This window comes from Carassius auratus, chromosome 4 (assembly GCF_003368295.1).
Source record: "Carassius auratus strain Wakin chromosome 4, ASM336829v1, whole genome shotgun sequence".
Classification (NCBI taxonomy): domain Eukaryota; kingdom Metazoa; phylum Chordata; class Actinopteri; order Cypriniformes; family Cyprinidae; genus Carassius; species Carassius auratus.
In genome coordinates, this window is record NC_039246.1 from 12,803,057 (window position 1) to 12,807,292 (window position 4,236).

The following is a 4,236-nucleotide window of genomic DNA, read 5'->3' on the forward strand; positions in this document are numbered from 1 at the left end:
ATTTATGCTAAACCTAATCCATATGTAGTATATGAGTTTCTATGATCAATCAAAGAGTAAGCAGCTGCCTGGTTGTTGTTTTTTAAAGATTTTTATGCTATTGTGACAGCGCATGTCAAGAGGGGTGAATATATATTCAGAAGTAACTTAATATTTACTTCCTCAATTCAGATTTTTGTTGAACTACTGTGGTAGCCTTTGCAAAATAAGCATGTAAAACTAGACATGACAACCATCTTTTTCTCTTTCTCCATCTCAATCTCTTTCAGGCTGCTCGAGGATCACCCGTCTCCAGCATCTGTCACACACAGAAGTCTTGTGTTCAGGTTTAGTTTACAATTCCATTCCTTGGTAAGCATATCACGTTTTGTCCTGGGTGAAGCTGTAGAAAGAAGAAATATTTAATGAACCTAAAGTGTTTAAAGCAGACTAAACCTAATATAAATGATAACTTAAGAATATTTCTACCGTAGGACTGAAGTGGTAAACACTGTTTAACAAAACATTACAAAAAGTTTTATAGAGCCCCTCTCAGTCTGCTGTTGTGAGTCTTCATAAAGTATATCTCGAGCCATGAAATGATTATATTTAGTCATTAACTATGTTTTTGTCCTGTTTTTCTGAGCTCACAGCTATTTTAAGCAGGCTGCAATAATCACTATTGTGAATATAAACCAGCCTGCAATGCTTTGAGAATTACAAGGAAATAAACACATTTTTGGGGTGGTGTAATATTATAATAATATGTTATAAGATAACTTTTGCTATTTCAGGATGTATGATACAACAACAAAACAAAGTGCACAGTTTCACCTATTTTTTTTTTTACAGGGGTGCATTGTAAATAACACAATTTTAGTAAAAATCTATGACTGGGAGACCTGTATGTTTTATTGAAAATCTATTGTGTACATTTGAAAAACAGCCATGGGTAAAATTTTTTTTTACAAAGTTGACATTTTTTGAGGAAAATATACAGGTGGGTTCTGTGGTGGCTTCTGCCACTTTTACAAGAAATCATTCTCGAAGTCTTGAGGTTTTGATGCCAGAAGATAGAATTTATTATTGAAGAAAATGAAGCCTAGAGACTCTAGAGAGGGAAGTGTAGTGTCATCTGCCGCTGATCTGAAGAATAACACTCAGTCTTGGGGTTTTGTTTCCAGAAGATTCTGCCTCTCCTTTTTCTGTTTATACAGGGTAAGGCGTGTTCTATACATTTCATAGAGTTTTCCTTATGCATACAATTTGATTCCTCCCTAGAGAGAAGGGGCCCCTAAGACTTGTTATGGTAAAGAACAAGGCCCACTTTTATGTTTCCAGATGTTTCTCATTTGAGGGTCTGTATATTTTCTGCTGTATGCAGGCTTTTTCTTTTTACACACAGGCATATATGATTATAATAGAATAATAACTGGATATATAAACAGCTAGATTCACATTGATTACACTTGATTAATTCATATTTTGATTAATAAAAACTGACACTCTCACTCTTTTATATAGTTTTTCCTTTAAGGCATGTTCCATACATTTCCTACATCCTGTCATTGTTTATGTTAAAATAACACATTTCTTTGTCTTTATCTTTCGATGCCGTCTGGTCTGACCATTCTCAGTCCTAGCGTGGGCCCATGGGAAGAAGTAAATGAACATCAAGCCAAGTCTGCTCACAAACTTCTAAGTTTATTATTACATTCACACATTACATATTTGCATTGCAAGGGGTTGTGCTTTAGTTTATCCAATGAGATATGGATTACATATGTGTTGAGTATGAGCCAAAACAACAAGTTATATAAAGCATACATGTGATCAGGAATTACTGGACATATAAGGAATAATAATGGCACTGAGCTTTTCAAATTTTTGTAAAGGACAAACTAAACTCAACAACCTGGGCCTCTAGGTATCATCTGCGCTTGCGGGGATACATTGAGGTAAAGAGACATAAGACTAAAGCATAGAGAGAGAGAAAACACAGATGGGAGGACAAGGAAAGGGAGGACAGGAGATAAAGAGAAGACAAAAACACTTTTATTTAGCAAAAACAGGAAACATCTGTGGAAGGAGTGAGTAAGAAGGGAGGAGGGATTGCAATCTCCCAGTAATATCTGACAGAGATCATGAAATAATCTAACAGTTGACCTTTTTTTTTTTTTTTGCTGCTTCCAGTCTGCTTCCTGCAAGCAGATAAGTTGTCCCAATTTATGTTATGTTAAAGGAAGAGGCCCTATCATATTTTTCTATGGCCGGCAATAACACGACCTTGAGCAAGGCACCCAACCCCCAAATAGTCCCCGGGTGCCGCAGCATAAATGGCTGCCCACTGCTCCGGGTGTGTGTTCAAGGGTTCAAGGGTCCAAGGGTGGTGTTGGCGCAGTGGATAAGACACATGCCTTTGGTGTGAGAGACCCAGGTTTGAATCCACTGTGAGACACCAATGTGTCCCTGAACAAGACACTTAACCCCTAGTTGCTCCAGAGGTGTGCAACCTCTGACATATATAGCAATTGTAAGTCGCTTTGGATAAAAGTGTCATATATATTCTGGGATGTCTGTACTTTCACTACATTTAATTTTCACAACACTTATTATAAAAAAGTACCTGGAAGTTGCATTGCACTGAAAATGACTACTTGGTTTTCTACTGTAAATGAATATGCAGATTTCTGATCAGTACCCTACTGCACCAATCTAGGAAATAGAGATCATGAAACAAATAAAATAGATGTTGATTTTGGTGACCTCATCATTAAAGGACTGCAAGTGGAAGAAAGCCGAAAAGTAAAAAAAAAAACATTAAAAGTGGAGATGTGCCGCCAGACAAAGAAGAAACCTGGAATACCAGCACATTCACATGAATTTCAAGAACAATAATTAAGTTGATGTGAAAACAGGAGACTTTGAATAAGAAAATAATGAAACTGATAAGAGAGATGGCTGAATACAATAAGATTTATGTTGAATTGCAAGTATTAATGAGTGACTTAGAAACATTGAAACTTAAAGCTCCAACTCTAAAGTTATTGAAGTTTCAGATGTATGTTTCGATCACACCTTCTGTTCCCCATTTCTATAAATGTTAATGTTTTGAGGCTAAAGTTGCTATGTGCTTTGTTTATTTAGATGGTGGAAAGAAAGAGGCTGCATCTGACAATGAACTTGTGAGATGGAATCTCTATCTAGCCGTACTAATTTTACTATAATCTGCATACAAGTGTGACTTTTGTGGTTGAGAAAATGTATAGAGGTGGTATGTTTATTGGCTTGAATTAATATGAGGATTTACACGTTTTACTAATAGTCCCTGCAATTCTTAAGTGTGTTAAAGGTCATGTACTCTGACTGTGCATGAATGTACAAGGCTATCAAATAAGGAGAAATACAGAGAAGTTAATGTACATTTTGTGCAGTTCTATAAAAGCCCAAGGATAGCTTTGTGCCGGGCCGCACTGCGAAGCCAAATGGTGATGCATTAAAACGTATTAATTTATTATATGTGTTAATATGTGTAACATATTGTTCTGAAACTGAAAAATTCCTTAGAGCCTAAGGAATTCTCAAGAATCCCGAACTCAGGTGAGCAGACTCAGACACCAGGGAGGATTCCAGATCTTTTTGCCACATTCCTGGATCTCAGAGGTAAGGGCAAATGGATTGCAGCTGTTAATGAGAATAAGGGATGTGCATTAGATGCTATATGGAATTCCCTCAGGATAGGTAACTCAACATTATGCATATTTTTGTGTATGCATAACTCCACATAATTCTCCAGGTCTTGTAGTGGCCACAGCACTGAGTAAGCAATCTGTTGTGGAGCGTAGAACAGAGGAGCCATACAACAAGTAGGCTGGGAAGAATGCTGAACACGAGAACCAAATTCATCCATGATATACCACACAGGCACCTTTTCTTCTGACTGCAACATCGTCCTTATCAACAAACCAAATGCAGCAGCAACATATCATCTCAGAATGCACACTAGAATAGATTAACTCAAAGATGACCTAAGATGTAGAGGAGTTTCTTCATCAGAACAGATTTGGAGAAATGTAGTGTTAGGGGAATTTACAGTTATAACTCAAGGACCAGGTGTTGTCACAATGAAGACCAGGAGTCAGAGATGAGTTCAATTAATAATAATAATTTTACTTTAAGAAAATAGTTTGCAGTTTGATAAGCAGAAGTCAGCTTCAATACTCTCGACGGAGTTCGTATGCCGCCCCCTACAATACA